Below are 25,201 nucleotides of genomic sequence, written 5' to 3' on the forward strand. Positions count from 1 at the left end.
TATTTGGGCCCAGACCCCAGCATTTTAGAAATCTTTTGGACTCAGAAATCTGCAAAGAAGAAGAGTTGGAGAAGCTGTGAGGGGAACTACCACTTTGCTGTGTGCCTTGCTGTGTTGGCCTGCAGGAGTTCGATAGGCAACGTGTGTGACTTCAAGGGCCTGACGGCTCCTGCACCGACTTCCGGAACCAATGACTGCTGATGCCGGCTCTGCAGAGATCAACAAGAGGTCGCCGATGCTCTGAATTTCTAAAGGTACTGTTTTGCGGGTCTTCCCGACACCGTAGCTGGCCCAAAAAGCCGCGGTCAGTCAAAACTGTTTGGATTTGTTGTTCACAATGCAGTGATAGCCCCGGACAGAGCTATTGACTTCAAGGAATTGTATTTTGAGCCTATTTTCGATTATTGATATGTCTGAGAACTGTATGTTTAATATGAAAGGGAGTTGCAACTTTCAGTAGAAAGGAAGCTCTAGTGCAAAGAGCCTGCTTGTTTGGTTAGATGGTCAGGCATGGAGTCTTTGATGACAAAGCCTGAAGCTCACTGACCCTCCGGGCAGGTGTTATTGCCATTAGGAAGGCCGTCTTGATGGTAAGGAGCCTGAGATGACAGTTGTGCAATGGCTCAATGGGGGCGTACATCAGAAAAGTTAAGACCTGATTAAGATCCCACTGAGGCATGATGAAGGGCAAAGAGGGAGACATCTGTTGCAATCCTTTCACGAATCTATTTACAAAAGGGGGCTGGTTGATCAGGCAACTGCAGAAAGGCCGAGATGGAAGAAAGATAGCTCTTTGGGATGCCCAAAGCAGAGCCCTACTGGGCAAGAAAATAAATAAAAAGAAAGACCTGAGAAAGGGGAGTAGAAAGAGGGTCAACCTGTTTCTGTGCACACCATGCCACAAACCTGCCCCAACAGCAAGCGAGTACAGTCTTGGTGGAGGGATGCCTGTCTGCCAAGATAACAGTGCAGACTTTGGGCAGAAGGTTAAAAGATGTCAACTGTTGCCGCTCAATCTTCACGCATCAAGGCAGAGCGTTGACAGGTTCGGGAGGAAAACTCTCCCCTTCTGCTGCAACAGAAGAGCCTCCCGAAGGGGCAACCTGATCGGAGGACCGATGGCCTTGCTTAAGAGCTCTGGATACCTAACTCTCCCAGCCCAGTCTGGAGCCACAAGGATTACTTGGGCCAGGTCGTTCCTGAGACCTCTGGGCAAGAGTGGTATGGGTGGTAAGACATACAAGAGGCCTGAGCTGCATGCAAGATGAAAAGCATCTCCTAGCGGGAGCTGCCTTGGAAAATCCAGAATGCAGAACTGTTGACATTTTGCGTTCTCGGTGGTGGTGAACAGTTCTTACCAAGACTGTCCCCACAGCTGAAAGAGACCTCGCACCACCTCCGGATGTAGATGCCACTCATAATCTGCTAGGAATCTTCGGCTGAGTTTGTCTGCCTGGTGGTCACAAATCCTGCCAGGTGTTGAACCAGCAGGGTTATGCCCTCCCTTCCAGTAATGCCCAGAGATGCAGGGCCTCTTGGCAGAGGGTCCATGACCCCACCCACCCTCTTTGTTGCAGTACGCTTGGCAGTGGTGTTGTCTGTGAACACCTGCACTAGCCTTAGAAAGGCTTTAAACGTCAGCTGGATCGCCCGGAGCTCCAGTAGGTTGATGCGAAGTCCAGGCTCTGCCAGAGACCAGAGTCCTCTGATTTCCACCTCTCCCAGATGGCTGCCCCATACCAGGAGTAAAGCATCTGTCACTACTGTCAGGTCTGGCTGGGCAAGGAAGAGAGGTCTGCTGCTGATCCAATTGAAGATCTTTTTCAGTTCCCTCTGAGATCTGAACCATGTCAGAGAGATTCTCCTGATGCTGTACCCAATGAAACATCAGGTCCCACTGCAGAGCTCGCATATGCCAGTGGGCATGTGCCACAAGCAGGATGCAGGAAGGCCATGAGGCCCAGCAGCCTGAGTCAGTCTCATCGATATGCTATTTAGAGACTGAAACATTGGTATCATAGCCTGAATATCCAATTCTGGAGGATAGGCCTGAAACTGTGCCGTGTCCAGAACAGCTCTGATGAAAGGGAGCATCTGAGAAGGAAACATGTGTCTCTTCAGCACACTGTTAGTAAACTCCAGCAACTGCAGAGGTCCGCCATAGCCTGGAGGTGGGAGACGATAGCCTGAGGCAAGCCTGCCTTCAACAGCCAGTTATCAGGATAAGGTAATGATGGCACTCCTGATCTCAGCAGATGATCTGCAACTACTGCCATCACCTTGGTGAACACCAGAGGGATGCTGGTAAGGCTAAATAAAGCATGGCAAACTGAAAGTGCTTGTGGTCCATAGTGAATCGTAGGTAACTCCTGTGGGACAGGAATGTGGAAGTATGCGTCATGCAAGTTCGACGCTAGCATTCAGTCTTCTGGGTCCAGGGATACATGACTTGCGCAAGCCTGAACATTTTGAAATTCTCCTTCTTGCGGAAGAAATTGAGAAGGTGCAGGTATAGGAGAGAATGAAGGCCTCCGTCCTTCTTGGGAATAACAACCTCCACCTACTTCTGGCATCAGCACACTCTCTATGGCTTGGAGGCTGTAGCTGCCGGGGGAGTGGTGGACTGGCCTGACCTCTGGCTACCCAACCCACACAGAGTCTGTAGGTACTGCATCTTTGACCATGCTGAGGCTGGGAACCTTGCACGCCATGGTGGCTGGACAAATACGGCTGGAATCCCCTTCCAAGGCCACAAAAGGAGGAATAGGGTTGGCAAGGGGCCATGAAAAGGCCCTAGGACCTAGCTGTAGCTCTGCTGTCTTTGAATCACTCCCATTCTGAGTCAGCCTTGTCTCCGAAGACAAGGGAGCCATCAAAGGGTATGTCCATAAGCAACACTACGACATTCCAAAACAGTGGTTCTCAGTCAGTTGTGGTGTCACAAGGCCACCATCGACGAAAAACACTCTGCCCAGTGAGTCAGCCATCTCTGCCCACATCGAATCGTGAACTTCACTGCATCTCTCCCGTCAGACATAGCTTGGGATAGTAAGGCCGGTCCTTCTCCGGGACCATAGGCAGCACTTGCACAACCAAATCGCGGGAACTTGGGCCTCCCACACGAGTGAGGCACCGTTTTTATCGAGAGACCCGGGGGAACACTGGGTGGTGGGAAATTTGTGTCAGCCCGGTGATGCCACAACTTTCCCACACAAAAATCTGTGAAAAAGGTGATTTTTTCAGCTAAATTTGAGGTTTGCAGGGCATTCTGGGTAAGGAACCATTGGCGGATCCATGCAAGCCATGCCTCCCTGGAATCCCCCGGATGTCTAGTTTTCAGAAATGTGTGGGTTTGGTAGGTTTCCCTAGGTGCCGGCAGAGCTAGGGTTCAAAAACTACAGCTAGGCACTTTGCCAAAAAAGGTTCATTTTTCACTGCGAAATTGAGGTGTGTCCACGATGGGTTTTGTGCCGTTTTCTGTCGCGGCCACAAGGCCGACCCACACAAGTGAGGTACCATTTTTCTCAGAAAACTTTGGGAAACACGGGGTGGGTGGAAATTTGTGGATCCACGCAGATTCCCGAACTTTCCACCAGAGAAATATGGGGAAAATGTGTTTTTTTGGCAATTATTTTAGGTTTGCAAGGGATTCTGAGTAACAGAACCTAGTGGGAGGCAGTCACGTCACCCCATCCTGGATTCCCCTGGGTGTCTAGTTTTCAAAAATGTATAGGTTTGCTAGGTTTCCCTAGGTGCCGGCAGAGCTATGGTTAAAAAACGACAGCTAGGCACTTTTACAAAAAAGGGTCATTTTTCACAGTGAAATTGAGGTGTGTCCACGTTGCGTTTTGCGCCGTTTCCTGTCGTGGGCACTAGGCCAACCCGCACAAGTGAGGTACCATTTTTCTCGGAAGACTTTGGGGAACGCGTGGTGGGTGGAAATTTGTGGATCCACGCAGATTCCAGAACTTTCCACCAGAGAAATGTGGGGAAAATGTGTTTTTTTGGCGATTTTTTTAGGTTTGCAAGGGATTCTGGGAAACAGAACCTGGTGGGAGGCAGTCAAGTCACCCCATCCTGGATTCCCCTGGGTGTCTAGTTTTCAAAAATGTATAGGTGTGATAGGTTTCCCTAGGTGCCGGCAGAGCGATGGTTCAAAAACTACAGCTAGGCACATTGCCAAAAAAGGGTCATTTCTCGTTGCGAAATTGAGGTGTGTCCACGTTACATTTTGCGCCGTTTCCTGCCGCGGGCACTAGGCCGACCCACACAAGTGAGGTACAATTTTTCTTGGAAGACTTTGGGGAGCACGGGGTGGGTGGAAATTTGTGGATCCACGCAGACTCCAGAACTTTCCACCACAGAAATGTGGGGAAAATGTGGTTTTTTTGGCAATTTTTTAGGTTTGCAAGGGATTCTGGGTAACACAACCTGGTGGGATGCAGTCAAGTCACCCAATCCTGGATTCCACTGGGTGTCTAGTTTTAAAAAATGTATAGGTTTGCTAGGTTTCCCTAGGTGCCGGCAGAGCTATGGTTAAAAAACTACAGCTAGGCACTTTGACTAAGAAGGGTCATTTTTCACAGCGAAATTGAGGTGTGTCCACGTTGTGTTTTGCGCCTTTTCCTGTCGCAGGCACTAGGCCGACCCACACAAGTGAGGTACCATTTGTCTCCGAAGACTTTGGGGAACACTGGGTGGGTGGAAATTTGTAGATCCACGCAGATTCACGAACTTTCCACCACAGAAATATGGGGAAAATGTGTTTTTTTGGGCAATTTTTTAGGTTTGCAAGGGATTCTGCGTAACAGAACCTGGTGGGAGGCAGTCAAGTCACCCCATCCTGGATTCCCCTGGGTGTCTAGTTTTCAAAAATGTATAGATTTTCTAGGTTTCCCCAGGTGCCGGCAGAGCTATTGTTCAAAAACTACAACTAGGCACTTTGCCAAAAAAGGGTAATTTTTCACTACGAAATTGAGGTGTGTCCACGTTACGTTTTGCGCCGTTTCCTGTTGCGGGCACTAGGCCGACCCACACAAGTGAGGTACCATTTTTCTCAGAAGACTTTGGGGAACACTGGGTGGGTGGAAATTTGTGGATCCACGCAGATTCCAGAACTTTCCACCAGAGAAATATGGGGGAAATGTGTTTTTTTTGGCAATTTTTTAGGTTTGCAAGGGATTCTGGGTAACAGAACCTGGGGGGAGGCAGTCAAGTCACCCCATCCTGGATTCCCCTGGGTGTCTAGTTTTCAAAAATGTATAGGTTTGCTTGGTTTCCCTAGGTGCCGGCAGACCTAGGGTTAAAAAACTACAGCTAGGCACTTTGGTAAAAAAGGGTAATTTTGCATTGTGAAAATGTGCTTTGTTCACGTTGGGTTTTGAGCCATTTCCTGTTGTGGGCACTATGCCTACCCATACAAGTGAGGTACCATTTTTATTGGGAGACTTAGGGTAATTCAGTTTTGTAAAGGAACTCTTATTACCTATTGACTTTCGATGCATTTCTGCCTTCCAAATGAAAGACACTGTGTAAAAAAGAAGTCATTCTAAAAAATTACTGATAATTCTCATGCTAGTATGAGTATTCCCAATTTCGGAAATGTGCAAATATCTACTGTTTCTAAACTCTATATTTTGCTCCCATTTCAGAAATACATAGGTGTCTTTCATACCGATTTTTCCATGTACACATTTTTACAGAATAATTACTATATACCCGGTACATAATAAAAAACCATTGCAAGTTGCTGCTCAGTTTTTGGCTCTGGGTTGGTCGGGTTCTTGGTGAACCTACAAGTCCTAAATATATCCCCACAACCAGTAATGTCCAGCGGATGTAATGGTATATTGCTTTCAAAGAGCAGTCATAATTAGAAGAAGATACAGGTGAAAACGTTGACACAAAAGGCTTTTTTTTTTTCAACAAATTTTCAATTTATCCTATATTTAACTGTTAGTTTCTATAAAGAAACCTTGATGGATCCACACAAATGAACCCTTGCTGAATTCAGAATTTTGTCTACTTCTCTAAAATGTATAGCTTTCCAGGATCCATTATTGATTTTGTACCCATTTCTACCAATAACTGGAAGGAGGTCGAAAGCACAAAAAATAGCAAAAATAGGCTAAGTCCCAGAAAAATGCCAAAACTGTGTAAAAAATGTTGGGATTCTGACAAAAGTCTGGTATCCCTTAAAAGGTGGGAAAATGGTGATTTCAGCCCCACAAACCCTTTTTGGATAACATTTGCAGGGGAAAACCCAGATGCTTTCATTTGCAGCCCGTTTTTCCCAAAAAAACCTACATTTTGCTGTATTTTGGCTCATTTCTGTGACCCCTCCAGGGGAATCCACAAACCCTGAGTACCTTTAGAATCCCCATGATGTTGGAAGAAAAGGACGCAAATTTGGCGTGGATACCTTATGTGGTCAAAAAGTTACAGGGGCCTCAGCGCGCACCACCCCACATAGTCAAAAAAAGGCGTGGCACTGGAGGGGGAAAAGGCCTGGCAGCGAAGGGGTTAAAGCAGATCAAATCTCCGCATTTTTATCACCTGATTGGGAAGGTTCTCCTTTCAACTGAACTTTTCAGGCTGCACTCCAAACTAAGCCTTTGCCTAGAATGATGCTCCTCACAGTAGAGTAGTCTCCAGCATGGAGCACCCACAACAGAGGCACACAGAGGTGTGACATTTATGTATCTGGCTATCATTATCCAGACTGAAGAGTGATCAGGGTAAGACATAAGGCTGACCTCGCTTAAGGGATCCCTGACACCTTGAACAACAGACACTGCAGGGCCACCCTTCAACCCCAAGATCTACCAAATGGCATTACAACAGTAAGACAAATCTGCAGCTTCTCAGAAAAAAAGGGCAAACAAATTAATAAAGGAGACCTGTCTCTTCTTTCCCCCGTCCTGGACTAAGTCTCCTCCCTCTAGCCTCTGGAATGTCAGCAATGCACTGCCACTGTCTGAGAAAACAGCCCCACTTCCATCTTGTGCACAGGGCCCAGTCAGGAGCATCCAAAATTATCCACAGGCCTCCATTACTGTGGCTTAATTGTATACATAATGTATGTAACATGTAGGCCACATAGGTCCTCATGCCCAACATACATTTGGAATGTTAACCTCGGATCTGGGTTATTGCACAGAAGCAGAACCAGTATGCCTCCATTCCAGTGATACAGGTAAAAAGGTCTGGTCAAAATTATTGAGTTGCAAACCATGGTGTAATGCCATATACTAAAGCCCTGGCAGGGACCAATGTCAGTAGATGAGGGCATGCATGGTGCACCCCTCAAGGTCACAGAATGGGTCTCAGACATCATTCATGTTAGGGGCAGGTCCTGATGTAAGCAGACAGTCTAGACTAGTGTAAGACTAGATACAAAATCAAAAGCCAGGATGCAAGATACATGCATTCGAGCATCCAGGGCAGAGCAACATGGCTGTACACCATGCAGGGAATATTACTGTCCCAACAGTTTTCATTATGTTATATTGCAGGCATATGACACAAAAATAAAAAGAAGAAAAAAAGGACATAGTGGACATATGCTCACAATAAAATTGTAAAATGTTTAAAGAAAAGAGTTGTTCATTACATGAAAATATGATTCTTATTCGTGCAAAAGAAAGACACTATTGGCTTTGAATTTATCTAACAAAAAGACAGTTAAAATACATAAGACTGGCAAAAAAAGTAAAGAAGGTTATAGAATAAAAAGAAAACAGCATTGAAAAAGTTATACATTACACCATCAGCACAGACACTGAAGTGCTCTTTTTTGCCAGATGTGCAAACATGATGAGACTACCACTCAAAGTGCAAGAGAGCCAATGGTTAATTTGGACTGACCCATAGCCTGATAATTTATACTGTGGTGGGCAGAAGCGATATGAGAATGACAGCTGAACAGACCAATGGATGAAGAGGGCTGAATTAAAGCACATCTATGTAGGTATATATTTTGTTTTATTTGTGTTTACATTTTGATAAATTGAGGCTGTAAAGACAGCTAACAATGTCTCTAAGACACATCTACAAAGGCACAGAATAGAACAGGGTTCAGGTAAGGAGTCATCATGTAAGGCCAGGTTGAAGAAGTGAAAAAGACAAGAAGTAGATATAGGAGGCCTTCATCCAATGGTAGTTAAAGACCCACAAAAATAGTAAATTAAATGTAATTTGTCAAACAGCTCTGCCACGCCTGACTAGAATCTTCGGTGCTGCTGGCAAGCTGCAAACACATAAAACATGGACTCAACCCTTGAAATCCTCCAAGTATTATGGTTCTATTACAAATAAATAAGAACAATTGTCCTGTGGGATGTATTCTAGAGGCTTGTATCTGTAGATTGTGCCTTCCTGAATAAGCCTTGTGTATGGCGTGTGTGTGTGTGTAGTCACTTCCCTCCTAACGAATGAATCACTGAATGCACATTGTGCCACACAATTCATAATATAGTTATATAAACAAATCAACTAAAGTGCAGATGGGGCTGTATTCAAACCAGAGGAGTATTGTAAGAAATGGGGTTGTTGGTTGAATGAGGTGTGAGCCCTGGTCAAGCAGCAACCACAGCCCTTGTCAGGATGATGTACAAGTCAACCCTAAATTAACCTGTGCTCAACCTTCTGGAAGCTTGGCACAGAGCAGTCAAGCTTAACTTAGAAGCAAAGTGTAAAGTATTTGTGCAACATTTCAAAAAGTAAGAAAGTGAAAAACACAACACAAAAATGATCCCTCTCCAGATTAGAGGAATAGAGTAACTTTTATTAAATGAAACAAAACCAAAATGACTAAGCATCAGTAGAGCTGGAGGTATCCATTTTAAATAAATGTAGTAAAAATAGTGACAAAAGGCATAAAGCACCAAGTATGGATATTGGGTCACGCCTGTCCAGGACAAAGGCACAAGTTCACTGCAATAGAGCGCAGGCCAGCTACAGGGACTCAGTTAGGCTGACTGAACCAACAAAGGAACTTAAATCCTGGTTTGTGGAGCGTTGCGAAGATCTGGGTCGAAGATGCATTTTGTGGCCTAAGTGATGCGTCGGTTTCTGAAATGCGGTGAGGCTTTGGTGCAAGGTCCTGAGGCATCGCCGAGAATCCCATCAGCGGAGGCTTGCGATGCAAAGTCCGGCATCGGGGATTTGTGTTGCATAGTCTGGGCGATGCATCGGTTCTGTAAGTCTGTGAGGCTGCAATGCGGAGTCCACCGTCATCGTTTGGGCTAGCGTTGATGAAAGATGCAAGGGTCTGGGCCGTAGATGCATTGCACATCCACGGGCTGTGATGAGATGGAGGTCTTTGCAATGGTTCTAATCCATAAGGCAGCGGCAATGCGTCATTTCTACTCTTGGTTGCGCCGTGCAGTAAAGGAGATGCGATAGTTCCGCTGGATCCATAGAGGTTGGCAGAGCACCTTAGGCCCACTTCCAAGAGTGCATAACTGGGGTGGCACCACTAGGCAGCGTAGGCTCACAGACCTAGAATCCAGTGCAAAGTTTTTTTAAGACTCTTGTGTCCCTGAGACTTCAGATTAGGAGGCCAGCCAACTAGCCCTTGGAGCCACGCTGGGGTTCTGAGTTCAAGAGATGCAGATCCAGTCCTTCTCACCCAGGCAGGAGGGCACAAGGCAGTAGATCAGCACAGCAGGGCAGCAGTCCTCCAGAGGAGCAGTACAGGAGAGTGGCAGTCCTTCGTCTTGGCAGAGTATCCACAGGTCCAGAAGTATGCTGAAGAGTTAGTGTCTTTTTATACCCTGGTGGTCTCCTTCTGGAAGTGGGAGAAGTGTCTAGACAGTGATTTTGAAGTGCATGGAATTTACTGACTCCCATGCCCTGGTCCCCAGGTGGCTGCAGTGACAATGTGGAGGTTTCAAGTTGTTTGTATGAAGGCAGAGCATTCCCTATTCAATCAATCAATCAGGATTCTTATAAAGCATGTCTACTCACGCGTAGGGGTCTCAAGGCGCTGAGTGGGGGAATCTGCATCTCAGTCAAAGAGTCAGGTCTTGAGGTCCTTCCTGAATTGCTTCAGCGATAGTGATTGCCTGAGGTGCAGAGGCAGGGAGCTCCAGGTCTTCCCAGCGAGGTAGGAGAAGGATCTTCCTCTAGCCGTGGTCTTACAGATCCGAGGGATGGTGGCGAGGGCCAGTTGGGCAGAGCGGAGCTGTCTGGTGGGAGTGCAGAAGGAGAGGCAGTGGTTGAGGTATGCAGGCACGGTGTTGTGGAGGGCTTTGTAGGTGTGCATGAGGAGCTTGATGGTAATTCTTTTGTATGGGTACCCAGTGAAGGTCTCTCAGGTAGCCGGTGATGTGCTTGTGGTGTGGGATGTTCAAGATAAGTCTGGCAGAGGCGTTCTGGATGTTCTGCAGGTTCTTTTGGACTTTCTGGGTAATGCCGGCGTAAAGTGTGTTGCCGTAGTCAAGTCTGATGCTGATGAGCACATGCGTGACCGTTTACCTGGACTCGGTGGGGATCCACATGAAGATCTTATAAAGCAGGTGGAGCGTGTGGAAGCAGGAGGATGAAACGGTATTAATTTGGCAGTTCATTGAGAGCAAGGAGTCCAGGATTATGCTGAGGTTTTGCTTGTTGTCAGTGGGTATGGGGGGGGGGGGGAGTTACAAGCACTGCGGGCCACCAGGTGTTGTCCCAGGCGGAGGGGTGGAAACCAGGATGTGGACTTCGGTCTTGTCTGAGTTAAGCTTGAGGCAGCTGTCCTTCGCTCAGGTGGTGACTGACTTTATCTCATTGTGAAGGTTGCTCTTGGCAGCTGTGGGTTCGTCTGTAAGGGAGAGAATTAGCAGGGTGTTATCGGCCTAGGAGTCTGTGGCTTCTGATGATGTCTGCAAGCGGTGCTATGTAGATGTTGAAGAGGGTGGGGCTCAGGGAGGATCCACGAGGCACTCCTCAGCTCATCTCTGTGATTTCTGAGTTGAATGGTGGAAGTCTGACTCTCTGCGCTGTGGCGTCTTGCCCAGAGGATGTGGTGGGAGATGGTATCGAAGGTGGCTGAGAGGTCCAGGAGGATGAGGGCAGCAGTTTCACCTCAGTCGAGGAAGGTGCAGATGTTGTCTGTAGCAGCGAGGAGAGTGTTCTCGGTGCTTTGGTTGCTTCTGAAGCCCGATTGGAAGAGGTCCATGATGTGGTTCATCTCAATGAACTCTAAGAGTTTGGCGCTGAGTGCTTTCTTGATGACTTTGGTTTGGAAGGCGAGCAGAGGGATAGGGATGGGTCTGTAGTTCTGGAGGTCCATCGGGTCGGCAAAGGGTTTTTCAGCAGGGGTTGATGTCTGTGTGCTCCCAGTCTTCCAGGAAGGTGGCAGACCCGATGGAGCAGTTAATGGTGCGGCAGAGTTTGGGTACAATGGAGTTGATGGCTCTGTTGAAGATGTGGTGAGGGCAGGGATCCGAAGGGGCTTCAGAGTGTATGCTCTTCATGATCCTAGGGGTGTCGTCAGGGGGAGGGTTGTCCAGTTGGGCAAGGTCGGCTGGGGTCTGGAGGCATTGGGTGTGGTAGTGGCGAGTGTGGCAGTTGGATCTAAGGTTGCAAAGGTGTCGTAGATCTTCTTGATCAGTTGCAAGTGGGGCTTTGCTCTGCCCTGCCCATCCTACCAGAAGATGGCCCATCAAGGACACCTAATCCCTCTATTGTGTGACTGCGACAAATTCACAAAGTCTGTCACTTACACCCAATCATGTGACTAAAGATAGGCTTCAGACACAAATGGGCTATAGGCAAGAAAATTCCAACATTCTAAAAGTGGAATTTTTGTAATTGTAATCAAAAACCCAACTTTACCACTAAATAGAGTTTGTCATTACAATTTCAAAGACACCAAACATGACCTGCTTTCAAATGACAGCTTATTAAATGCAATTAGGAATCCCCAATGTTAGCCCATGGGAGAGATGGACCTCACAGTAGTGAAAAACAAATGTAGGAGTTTTTCATTATCAGGACATTCAAACCTTAAAAGTACATGTCCAATATTTTAATTACACAGCGCTCTACCTTAAGGGATCCCAAGGGCCTACCTAAGAGGATACTTCTATGTAATACAAGGGGAATTTCAGGTTTAACAATGGGGATTCAATGCCAAGTTGACATGGCAGTTTAAAACTGAGTTCAAGCTGCAATGGCAGGCCTGGGGCATGTTCTAAAGTACTACTTAGATAGGTGCACAATAACTGCCGCAGGCCCAATATTAACACTTAATTTACAGGCCCTGGATATATGATACACCACTCTACAAGGAACTTACCCATACATTAAGTATACCAATCATCTGCAAGCCAAGCAAACTATGTTTAGGGGATAGAGTACAAGCAACTCTAGCACTGGTTAGCAGTGATAATAGGCACAGAGTGCTAAGGCCAACAAAACCAATTCAGCAAAAAGTGCAGGGTAAGGGCAACACGTTTTGGTTAATCCTGCAGAGAGGGCCAGGTCTAACAAGAATATTTACAAATAGCCCTAAAAATCAAATGAAACATCATGGATTGTCACTCAGTCTAATCTGAAGGAAACTTCAAATTGAAGCATCCAAGATCCCTATGTGGTAGTAATCACATGACAACTGCTAATGTTGCATCAATGTTTTGAAGCTTTATTGATTTTACAGGTCTCATCAGGACTTTGCCATCTGTCTCCTATCTTTTATTTATAGTGGATGTTCCTTGAGGCAGCCCACATTCTGCTCCCAACAAGATTTCATATCTATCATGGGGTCAGATGTATTTATAACCAAAGATTTATATACTCTTGAGATGCATTTGCCACTCATGTGTTCCATGGTGATTTGGGCTCTTGGTGGGTTAAACTCAGGTAGTGGATCTAATGTTTTGTTTAGATATTGATGGCATAGCTGTGCTGCATATATTTACATAACTAGGATTGATGCAGGGTGTATTCAGCCACTAATTGTTCAAAGGACTTAATATGGTGATTAATCCATATGTCTCCCAGCTTCAAGAGCCCAATGAGGTCCCAATATTTAAATCCCAGTAGGCGTGCCACCTGGGCCAACCAGTGGCCCTGCCACAGTGGGTTTGTAACTCTTGAAACTTCATGCCACTTGATATACCTCAGTGCTTGTTGCCAACACTTGGGTAAAAGTTTGCCTAATCCTGGTGGACTGGGAGGGGAATTGGTTTTTGATAAAGCATGGCTTCTAAATTTTATCTTCCAAGGAGATTCATTTTCAGCCAGATAGTAGGATAATTTCCCTCTACGAACATCCAGTCATTAAAGGTGATGAGTCAGGATGTCCATAAATGGAGGCGAATATCAGCAACTCCCAGTCCACCCTCATTGGATGTCTGCATGCGTTTGGAGAAGGAGATTCTACCTTGGCCACCAGCCCATTGGTATTTCCCAACCTTTGATTGTGATTCGGTAAAGAACTGTTTAGGAATTTGCGATGGGATAATTCTGAAGTATATAGAAAAACTATGGAGGCATAACCATTTTAGGTGAAGCTTCCCTTCTCATTTTGGTTAGTGGCAAAGTGCCCAGACCTCAAGATCCACGTTTATAGGAGTCAGTAGAGTTATGTTCAAGTCTTAGGTTAGTCTCAGGACCCTAGATATGTGTACACCCAAATATCAAAAGTGATCTTTCAAATGTCTGACTAGATTGAGGGTTGGCGAGTCTACGGTTGCTCCATAGTGTGGTAAATAAGTTGACTTAAATTAATTTACTTTGAGACCAGAGGTGTCATTATACAACTGGAGGATTCTCATTAGTCTGATGGCTGAGCTATAGTGTTAACATTCTTGGCATAGTTCGGACTAACCCTGGCATGATGGTGGCCTTGACATAATGGTATATATCCATGGCATATTCTTGAGAAAATTGTGTTTTCAATTTTATAATGTTAACCTTGGTGTAATGATGACCCTCCTTTACATGTTGTCAGTATTTTGTATATAAATATGACTATCAATGGTATTATTAATGTGGAAGCCCTTGCTATATGAGATGATAAATGAGAATGAGAGGTAGAATTTGTCCATATGTGACAGAAGTAATTATGAGTACTTGATTATAGTGACAAGCTGATGTTTGGGGATCAGATGTGCAATTACTAAAAATAAAAGCTGGTAGCCCAAGATACAAATACCCCGAGTTTATCAAAAATTACGTTTTTGTAGTTGACTGCAACATTTTCAAATGTATGAACTAAGAAAACTGTATATATATTTAAAGCTAACATTTACAGAACAAATCATGCCGCGCTCAGAAGATTTACTGCTGTTCTTAATTCCTTGATACAACTATGGTTCTTGTTTCAGAACTTGTGTTAATGCTTCATATCATCTATACTGATAAAGTTTTTAAGATATTTTCACCACTGCTTTTTGAGGTCCAAGGATATAAGTTTGGTGTGACATATCTGCTGTACAATTCTATAAGCTCTCTGTTAATGGGATGTTCAGCTACCATGTCATGCATTGGCCACTCTTGACGTTTTGTGGTCATTCTTGATATAACTGTGGCTGTTCTTGTCATTAATGCTACCTCTAACATGATGTTCATCCATAACACATTGTTGGATTTCTTGATAACATTCTAGGTAATCTACCACAATGGTGGAAGTGACATAATGTTGTCACTTCTTGACATTGCTGGTAATTCTTGACACATTTGTGGCTATTTTAGTGTTCACACTCGTGTAATGGCACCCACCCTGCCATATGAGACTGCAAGATTAGCTCTCCTGTCTGTGGCCTGTGATTATATGGTTGATATCATTTTAGAGGTTTCCACCAAACCCCTAGATACTCAATTATGATGTATTAGGGCCCGATTCACAGAACTAACTTAAGACAAAATCCTAAACTTACTACCATTTTCGTATTCACAGAAGGCACTTACTCATTTCGGTATTCACAGAAGTTAGGAGTCCTAACTTTAGGACTCCTAAATGACTTCTATGAAAACCGAAAGTCTTAAAGTTAGGATTTTTCTCAGTTTAGGAGTAGTAAAGTTAGGAGTACTAACTTTACTACTCTTAAACTGAGAAAAATCCTAACTTTAAGACTTTCGGTATTCACAGAAGGCGTTTAAGAGTTCTAAAGTTAGGAGTCCTAACTTTACTACTCCTAAAATGAGAAAAATCCTATCTTTAAGACTTTCGGTATTCACAGAAGACATTTAGGGGTCCTAAAGTTAGGAGTCCTAACTTTACTACTCCTAAACTGAGAACAATCCTAACTTTAAGACTTTCGGTATTCACAGAAGGCATTTAGGAGTCCTAAAGTTAGGACTCCTAACTTCTGTGAATACCGAAATGAGTAAGTGCCTTCTGTGAATACCAAAATGAATAAGTGCCTTCTGTGAATACCAAAATGGTAGTAAGTTTAGGATTTTGTCTTAAGTTAGTTCTGTGAATCGGGCCCTAAGAAATCATTTGGAAGGGGCACATTGGGAAAATCAAATAAAGTGGAAGAGAGAAGTAAAAAAAGGTGGTATACACGTTTTGAAAAAAGATAGCAAATGTGGTAATGTGAAATTGCACACCCAGGTTTTTATTTAATGTCTCTAGCTCTTTAGCTAACTTGAACCGTAATGTGAGGAAAAATACATTACCAACATTTTTCCAACGTTTTGCCAACATTTTTCTTAGAGAGACAGAACTCTGGCTCCAATGGAAAGTCAAATCAAATCAAATCAGGTGTTTGTTAAGCGCGACTACTCACCCATAAGGGTCTCAAGGCACTGGGGGGCGTGGGGGGGTTGGCAGGTTCCAGTCCCTCAAGGAGGGGGTCTGTCGAAGAGCCAGGTTTTGAGGTTTCTTGCGAAGATGGGGAGTGATGTTATCTGTCTGAGGTGGAGCAGGCTCTGGCCTTGTGGAAGGAGAAGGAGTGGCCTCCTGATCTGGCCTTTCTGTTGCGGGGTACCACGGCGTAGGAGAGCTGGGCTGATCGTAGCGTGCATTGGGGTGCATGGAATTTGAGTTGGCTATTCAGGTATGCTGGTCCGGTGTCGTGGAGGACCTTGTGAGCATGGGTTAGCATCTTGAAGGTGACTCTAGCTTCAATGGGGAGCCAGTGGAGTGTGCGCAGGTGCTGGGAGATGTGGCAGTGTCTTGGCAGGTTGAGGATCAGTTTTGCGGCGGCGTTTTGGATGGTCTGTAGCTTGCGGGTGAGGTTTTTGTTTATTCCGGCATAGAGTGCGTTGTCGTAGTCGAGCCTGCTGGTGACCAGGGCGTGAGTGACGGTCATTCTGTGTTCGAGGGGGATCCATTTGAAGGTCTTACATTGGAGGCAGAGGGTGTGGAAGCAGGAGGACGAGACAGAGTTGATCTGGCGGTTCATTTTGAGCTCTGAGTCCAGGATGATTCCCTGGTTGCGTGCGTGGTCCGTGGGGGTGGGTGGGCTTCCGAGGCAGGGGGGCCACCAGGTGTCGTTCCAGTGTAAGGCTTACTGAGAACATAAATAAAATATTGGAATATTTCATTATTCCCTCTCCTGAAACTATAGAAGATAACTCAATTTATGTGGAAATTGAGCTGTAAAATGCACCATTTCATTCAACTTTCTTCAAAATGTCTACCAAACTTCTCTTGAGTTTGAGTCATGCAATTCAACGCTACCACTTTCAAAGGGTACCAGCCACCAATGCTATAAAAAAACTCAGCTTTTAGAACTTGCTCAGGCTACAAACATTGTAAATCTTGCTTCTGTACCATACAATTAGAGGTTTGCCTCATGCCTTCTTCATAAAATGGCCAGTAGAGGATGTTTTATATTTATAGGACTTTCCCTCGTCGGTAATTCTTTACTCCTTCTAAAGTTGATTAAAAAGAAGAGTTCTTAGATAGCTCTTTTAGCGGCATGCTTTGTGGAAGCTTCATTGGCCTCATCCAGATGACCCAAATGGTCACTTTTTTCTTGGATGACTTGGGATCAAAGTCTCACACTGCGACACAACTACTAAACTGCTTAATTTCCAAGAGCACCTTATTCATGTAAACCAAATAACAATCCTGTGCATCCTGGAAAAGCAAATGACTGTCCCCCAATGCTTTTGTCTTTGTTCAGTTTCAATTTGAGATATTCAACAAAGAGTGTTGGAGATTGTGACTCCCAAGTATGAATATGTCTTGATTTTGTCCTGCTGTCCTCAGTGCATTTTATGTTTTTGCTTTTTCCTGCTGATAATGATCAAATATCATTATTTTTCCTCCTGTTTGGCCTTTACCATATTCAGCTGTGCTTGGAATGCAGTAGAGGTCAGAACAAAAAACGGTGGCCTGGAGCGCATGAGGAACCAGTGTTCCATTGTCGATGGGAACACATAACTGCAGAACACAACAGGAGATTTCAAACAGCTATGTTCAGTGTCCCCCTCTTGAGGTGTATAACTTGTTTGGAACCCTTCTGTGTGTGCAGATTCATATGTTAGAGGTGGTATCAGAGTAGAAGGCCTTGGTGATTCGTACCCTAGAACTGAACAGTACAAATTCAGAAATTATATTTTTTTCCAGATCAGTCTTCTCAAGCCTCTTACATCTGCTTCCTCAGGGCGCTTTTATTTTTCTACAAGCATAGTTTCATGAGATACCTTTATATTTTGCAGCAAGAGTGAAGGGGTACCAGATCTTACCATGTCTCATAATTCACTATTCTTTTGGGAATGTTTAGAGGGCCTCCAATCATTCGAAGGACAATTAATATCTGTGATATAGTAAATACTCAGGGCCCTCATCACATTCTGCCAGGGGCCCCATCAGTTTGTGCTATTCCACTGTTTAGACAGTTACTTTTGTTTTCATTTTTGTTAAATGTGATTTGGCAAGGCCTAGAAGTGACTCTAGGAGCTCTTTATGTTTTTGACTTGAATGGAACTGGATACTTTTGTCTATCCTCTATCCTCTCTCCAATCTTCACTTATATCACGTACCTCAGTAGCTTCTTATATTTCAGCTCAATTTTTTTACCTTTACCTTTTTTGGAGCTTCTTTTGAGCAGTTGGTCACATATGCAGCCAAGGTAAACAGTGTTTTCTTTTGTGCACGACCAAAGCAATGTCATAATTTTAAATTCTTAAGCCTCTTCTATGATCAGTTCTGAAATCCAATCCTCAGGTTTAAAATCGATATCGTCTATGACCGTACAAGCACCTTCGATAACATAACATGCAGAGTCTGGATGAGCTATTTCTAATGAGGTGTGAAAGAAAATTAGATTGTTTTGGCACAGAATTGCAATAATATGAGGTGCCAAACAGGCAAAATTGCCTCATATGTGATATACATTGGTTTATATCAAATATGTTAGTTCAGTTAGCAATTAAATTGGTTTATGTATGAAACAAATTGTATGTGCCTTTCTTCATACTGCACTATTTCACACAAGATTAATTGTATCACATGCACTGAACTGGTTGCCATATAGTAATACTGGTTTGAAGAATCATTATGTATCAATGATATACTTGCACAGTGTATTGGTTTGTAGGCATACTGTTAGACCTGTCAGCCTTTGGGTGGTCTTCCCCCAAAACCTTTGCCTATTTGCCTCCAATTCTAGCTGGGCTTTTGCTTTTGTTTGCCGTCGGACTCTGTGCACTTTACCACTGCTAACCAGTGCTAAAGTCCTTGTGCTCACTCCCCTAAACATGGTTTGATTAGCATATACCCAGTTGGCATATTTAATTTACTTATAAGTCCCTGGTAGAGTGGTATATCATGTATCCAGGGCCTTTACATTACATGCTACTTGTGGGCCTGCAACACTGATTGTGCCACCCACTTAAGTAACACCTTAAAACATGTCCTAGGCCTGCAATTGCAGCCTAAATGCAGTTTTAAACTGCCATGTTGACTTGGCATTTAAACCCTTTTGCCAAGTCTTAAACTTCCCTTTCATCACATACGTCACACCTAAGGAAGGCCCTACATAGCCCACAGGGCAGGGTACTGTGTAATTCAAAAATTGGATGTGTACTTTGAAGTTTCAAATGTCCTGGCAGTGAAATACTACAAAATTAATGTTTCACTACTGTGAGGCCTACACCTCTCGTAAGATAATATTAGGTATTCCGGATTATAGTTAATAAGCTGTAATTCCTAATTGGGAGAATGTAGATATGTCATGTTTGTTACCTATGAAAATGTAATGATAAACACTCCGTAATAGTAAAGTCGGATTTGTTATTCCAATTTTGAAAATTGCACTTTTAGAAAGTTGGGATTTTCCTGCTCTTACCCTTTTGTACCTGCACCTGTCTTGGGTCACATGACTGGATGTAGCTGACAGTTAGACTTTGTGAATTCCTCCCAGACAGTCACACAATAGAGGGATTAGGTGTTCATGAATGGGCCATCTGCTGGCAAGATGGGGAGGTGAAACTGGGCATAGCCCCACTTATACCTGAATAGCCCTTAATCTGCCTTAACCCGAAGGGCCTAACAACGCCGTGTTGTCACTACAGCCAACTAGAAGCCAGGACAGGGGAGTCAGGAAATTCCATGCACTTTGAAGAACTTTTGCAAAAGCTTCTCCCACCTTCCAGAAGAAGGGCTTACTGGAGATTTCTGACTTCCATTTCGGCGTCTATGTCCAAGCGTAGAAATCTTCACCACTGCTTCAACCTAAGGCCATGCGACAACAGAACTTCCTCCTCGGACACCTCATGCAGCCTTGCCCCACTAAACTTTACTTTCTCAGACATTTTTCTTCAAGAATTTCTTTTAAGACAGAAGGTAAGCACTAATCGGGCCAAATCCAGTTCTTGTACCCAAACCATGCTCCATCGCAGGGGGCCTCAACTTTCGACTTTGACCTTGTCTCGCACGACTAGATGTCCACAGTTGGCGTTTTGATCTTTTTGGTGCTACTTTTCACTAAAACCTTTCAACATTCATAATTCTGATTCCACTGATTGGATTTTTGTCATTTTGGTGTCAAATAATTTATTGAATTGTACTCTATTTTCCTAAATAGTTTTGGGATTTTCTTGTGTTGTCTTTTCACTTTATTACTGTTTGTGTGCTGCATAAATACTTTACACATTGCCTCTAAGTTAAGCTTGATTGCTTTTTGTGACAAGCTAACCAGGGCTAAGCCTGGTTAATCTAGTAACTTTTTGTGGTTCACCCTGCAAAGTATAGTGGCTATTTTTTGACCAGGTCCCACACCCCATTCAATCAACAACCCAAATTCTCATACATACTTTATTGGTTTGCAGCCATAATGATTTTGTTTAGATGCATTATATTATGGTTTGCGAACTAACCCTACTTCTGCGCATGCAAAACGCACTGGTCCAAACGTGTGACATGCTGCTGAGATGAATAATATATTGGTTTGCTCTGATAATATAATGGTTGGGTAGTAAATGCATTGATTCACATGCATACAATACTGCTTTGCAAAAGTAGCATATGGGTGCAAATATTTCATGTAATAGTTCATATACTTAGTTATTGGTTCACTCTTGTAAAATACTGCTTTGAGTGAATAGGACACTTTACCCCGCATGCTTTACTCCGCATGCCATTACCCCACAGTTTTTACACCGCAAAATCTTTTACAATGCAGGACTTTCCAACGCAATCCATTACAACGCATTCCCCAGTACAACGCAATTTACTATTCTAACTCCACGTGGCGTTAGTTTGAGGAATGCGTTGTAATAGTTTGTGGTGTAAAGCCCTGCATTGTAAAAGATTTTGCGGTGTAAAAAAATGCAAGAGAATGGCATACAGGGTAAAAGATGATTCCAGCTTTGAGTGCATGAAAAAATGGGCAACCTATTAATTACAAAGCATTACATGCTGGTTTGCATTCAAATTGTACTGATAGATAAACATAATTGCATGGTTCATTTATATAATATATTTGTTCACTCTTGTAATGCACTTGTCTGTACATGTACTGGCTTGAAAGCATTACATGCTTGTGGATTGCCTAATTGAGAGAGGGATTCAAAGTAAAGGGGTAAAGATATCTGTTATCTTCAGCAGAAAGTTGGCAACTTGGAAGACCACAGTCAGCGCTACACTGTCAGGATTATAGGCTTACCAGAGTGCATCGAAATGGCTGATATGCCCCGTTTGTAGGGTGCTTTGATTCTTTAACTTTTGAATCTCACATTTTTCACACAACTGAAATTCCATAGACTACACAGCAGCGACTCCAATCTCATGCTTGATGCTCATCACCCATGCCATGTTTGGCGTGTGTGTACAGCATCAGCATGCTAGACAGATCCTCCAGGAAGCCAAAAACGTGATCCTTATCAGTATGAGAACGCTTAAATTTTGTTCTTGACGGTCTTCTCTGCCCATACCAATGCCAAATTGATACAGTCCTTGGCTCTCCGCCCTCAACTTTAGAAGAAGGACATTAAATAGGGACTACTGCAACCCACTAATATGCTCATCACTTTTCAGGGCAGACCATCCGAATCCCATTTACCAAAAAATCTGGATTCCTTTTGGACGCCCTCGACCACACTAACATGGAGGCCACTTTAGCTGCGGCCCCCTCGACCTCCTTGTCCTAGCGCCAAAATAATGTTACTCAATGGGATGCCTCCACCTCTAAGGTTGAACTTAAAAGCAAATTGCCTGGCAGCGATCTGGAAAGTCTTTAGATCCAAAAGATAAATCGAGGTCCCCCCTGAAGACTTGATGGGACCTTCACCTCGGGCGACAGTCAACGGTGTTTGCTCTGCAATATGTATTTGAGACGTTAGCCTTCATTGCATGACTGGGCAACCTTTTACCCCTGTGTTCCGCTCACTTTATGATTGTGTTACATTGTGGGGCATAGAAGTTGTAGATCACCTAGTATATTGTGTATAGTTTTAAGTTCAATGTTGTTAATGTTATTTTTCTGGGTCTGAAGGTTGGGGGGTAATGGAGATAGTATTTGTGTGGTGAATTTGATTGCAGTCCCTGGGTCCTCTCCCATTTGGTACTTTGGGTCTGCCTCCCCTCTTTACTATCTCCTCATTTAGTGCATTGTTTCTGGTCCAACGGACCAAAATGGGTTTCCCTCATTGGTGGGTGGCCCCACTTCCTTTGGTATCAGTGCTTCCTCTCGCAAACCGCCTACAGGTTCAATTTCAAAGTCTATTGGAGTCCCTTCACTGCTCCGGGACCTACTCCAGCCCTAGACACCAGCTTTCGAACTTCCACTGAGCGCCTCTGGTTGTATTTCCTCTCCATCCACATCCAGCCCCCTCGTGTCTGCAAAGTAACTTCGCCGCTAGGGGCTTACCATCGCGACCCTATAGCACACATCAGTCTCATGGCATGTCCTTTGCAGCAAAGATCCTTGAAGGTACTTTCCCTCACTGTACATGGTTTGAGACATTTCATCAAACAGAAGAAAATTCTCACCTTTTTGGGTTATCATAAACCCGGCATCCTCCTCCTTCAAGAAACCCACCTGTCCCCAGCAGAGAGCGACAAGTTACTGAGAGATTACGTCGGCCAAATCCTTCAAGCTAGCATCTCATCCACATCACAGGGCAAGTTGAGATGGGTGGTCCACTTAGGAATCAGGGTGTTGTTATAATTCTTCATAAACACCTCTCATATTGTATTCTCCAAACTTGGTCAGAGACTGATGGTAGCTTTGTGTTTACAAAGCTCTCAATATAGGGAATTACTGTTATTATGGACTCCATGTAGGAGCCACAGACTTGTAAGTCTGGGTTTATTTCTCACATTAATAGGCTAATTGGTATCATTTGAAACCTCTAGAGTCATCATTGGAGGAGACTGGAATGTTGCACTTGGCCCTTTCCTGGACAGATCAGACATATACCATAATGGGGACAGACATGCATTGCGTGACCTAATGCAGGACCATGCTCTCTGTGACCCTTGCAGACTCTTGAATCCGCAAGCTTGATACTACAAATTCACCTCTTGCTCCCACAATATTTGGAGTAACATTGTTTACTTCCTATGTAGCCCCTTATTGACCCAATACTTAGTAGCTGTAAATATTATCGCTTGCGGGGTCCCTGATCTTGACCGTAAGAACTACATTTAGACCTGGATTTGCACCCCCTGTCAAGTCTTTGTCACTTCAATGCCTCCCATTACAAGGACTCCGAGGCAAAACGTCGCCTCACAGAATATGTAGAAAGATTTTGGAGGACTATTGGAGCTCTGTGACCTTGGCACAGATGTCATGGGGGGCAGGAAAGGTTGTCTTTTAGAGCATGCTGATGAGTCACTTGGTACTGACTCAAACGGAGGCTTTCAGACTCACGGTAACTGCAGACACAAGTTGGATCCCAGACTACTGCCTCCTCCTCCTCTGCAAACCTGTCCCTTTCCAGACAGGAAGCTTCTACTCTCCAAATATCAACTGAACACACTCTGTCTAATAGAGGCAGAGAAATGCCTCTTCCGCATACACCAGAGACACTACAAAAGTGGTGAAATTGCAGGTAGGCTTTTGGTTTATCAACTCCACCAACAAGACTCTTCTAGGATAATCCCAGCCATCCGATACTCAGAGGTTCGCCTCGTAACCCATCCAACGGCAATAGTAGATGAGTTTCAGAAATATTATGAACGCCTTTACACAGCTGGAATGCCCCAAGACCCAGCTGCAGAGTCTTCCTTTTTTAACTCCCTAAAAATACCAAAGCTAACCCCCATACAATCTGCGCAACTGGAAGGTGCGATCACGGCAGAAAAAATCACACCGGTGATCAATGACATGCCCTATAGGGAGGCTCCTGATGAGGACTACCTCCTGGTTGAATTTTGCAAAGCCAACAAAGCCCAGATTATATCCATCCTAGTCTTGGTTTATCAGGAGGCGCTAGATGATGGTTACCTCTTTGCAGAGTTCCTCAGGGCTTGAATTCCAGTGCTGCCAAAAGCGAGGGAAGGACCCCCTGCAATGTTCTAGCTACCACTCAATTTCTTTGATAAATACAGATGTTAAGATTTTGGTGAAGGTTTTGGCGACGCGTTTGAATAAAGTTATCACAGTTCTTATTCAGTCCTCTCAGGTGGGCTTTGTTCCTCGAAGTTCCTTGACCAATGACTTACGCACTCACTTGCATAATATTTGGCAGGGGAAAGACGAGTTGGAAGAGAATGTCCTGCTCTCTATGGATGCCGAAAAGGCTTTCGATCGTGTTGATTTGGATTATCTCTTTGGGACCATGGAGAGGATAGACATTGGTCACGGCTTTCTCACATTAACCAGGGGCATGTACTGTAAACCCACTGCATCTCCTCCCCATATTTTGACATCCATTAAGGCACCAGACAGGGTTGTCCCTTGTCTCCATTGTTGTTTTGAGGTTCCCAGACTTCGGCTCCGATTGTTGATGGCCTTCATTAAAGAAAGGAGATGAGAACAGAAGGACATCCTGTTTTATTTCCTCTTGTGTGGGTGTTAAAGCCTTCCATCCTTCCTCTTCATTGCGGTTGCCTGTTCCTTTTCCCTTTTCTCTCTCAATGGTTGTATTCTTCTTTTGCCCTCATTTAAGTTGTTAATTAGTTATTAATTAGTAATTGCTTTAATTGGGATCTGGTTAACAGATGAATTATGGGTTGCTTTTTACTTTGTTCATTTTCTTGTTCTGTGTGGTTATTGGTCTGGATATTTCTAATGTGTTACTCCTGTTCTAGTAATGAGAAAAAGTCAATTAAGAATTGAAACATCAAAGTAAAGCACTGGTGTAGAACTAGTCGTATTTCTCAAATCGCGCACAAGCTTTGCACCTTGCTCCTTTTTATTCAGACTACAAACCCCTCTCTTTTGGTGTTCCTCAAGGGCCTTCCTTGAGCCCCACTCTTTTAATTTCTATGTAATCCTCTGACTCAGTTCATATGCTTGGTCGGTCTCAGGTTCATGAAACATAGTTCCTTATTTCACTTGATAACTCTCAAGAGCCATCACCAGTTTTCAAAACTGTATGATGGAGGTGATTGAGTGGATGAGCAGTAATTCCCCTCAAACTTAACACCAAATATGACAAGGTCTTACCAGTCGGTGGTCACAGCATTATGAGTCTTATTGAGTGAACTTTAGCTGAGACAGCTCGTTTTGGCACCAGTTCCAGTCCCTTACATTCTAGTCCCGGACCTCTCTTTATCCAGTCAAGTGAATAAACTTGCTTTGATCTGTTTTCTTATTCTAAAAGATTTACTCAAAATCCTGCCCTGCCTGCCAACTTAATCTTGACA

The 25,201-nt window shown here is 44.1% G+C and overlaps 1 protein-coding gene across 2 annotated transcripts in view; it reads left to right on the plus strand.

Moving 5' to 3' along the window:
• LOC146834646 (calcium-activated chloride channel regulator 1-like) overlaps positions 1-25,201 on the plus strand; it is a 1,200,823-nt gene that overhangs the window by 874,112 nt on the left and 301,510 nt on the right. The gene's annotated exons all lie outside the window — the stretch shown is intronic.

This window comes from Triturus cristatus, chromosome 4_2, assembly GCF_964204655.1.
Source record: "Triturus cristatus chromosome 4_2, aTriCri1.1, whole genome shotgun sequence".
NCBI lineage: Eukaryota > Metazoa > Chordata > Amphibia > Caudata > Salamandridae > Triturus > Triturus cristatus.